The following is a 660-nucleotide window of genomic DNA, read 5'->3' as shown; positions in this document are numbered from 1 at the left end:
TGGTCCAACTATTAGAAGTCATCGTCCTTGTTAGTTTGTTGTAAACAATAAAAATCATATGCATATTTGTTAACCTATTTATCTCTAACAGTCACAAATCAAGATTTGCTACTTTGAAAAAACTAAAATGTATTTGCTATTTGCTGGTCTGTTTTGGAGAGGCAGCCATGCAAACACATTTGTAATTGTTTTGCTTTACTTGGGCATTTTAATGTGTGTTTTACATGTTCTTTTATGTAAGCAAGAGCCCTGGAGGGATTTCAGTGGCTGAAATCCAATGGAAAGGGAGAACAGCTTATAGTTACAAATGTTAATATTAACAGAGGGCACATTAAAACTGCTTATGTGGAACCAATATAAATGGTAAAAAAAAAGAAAAGAGAGAAAGAAGAAGTCATAAAGGTCAATGAAGAGCATGATTAAAGTCAATGTATTAACCGTATACCATCTATGATGTATTACAAAACAAACAGTAGTGATGACCAGAATTAGATTTATCATGTTTCTTTTTTTCAATTTCTTTATTTTTCAATTTTTTTCATTTATACAGAGAAAATGGAATAACATGGATCTTAACAGAAAATCACAGTAAACAGTCGATCATCTTTACATAATCTAACCATAGCCTCTCATTTTATATATCAACAGTAGAGAGAGAAA

The sequence above is a fragment of the Rana temporaria genome, chromosome 8 (genome assembly GCF_905171775.1).
Source record: "Rana temporaria chromosome 8, aRanTem1.1, whole genome shotgun sequence".
Lineage (NCBI taxonomy): Eukaryota > Metazoa > Chordata > Amphibia > Anura > Ranidae > Rana > Rana temporaria.
The sequence above is the reverse complement of the archived record's forward strand: the minus strand, read 5'-3'. Positions refer to the sequence as shown.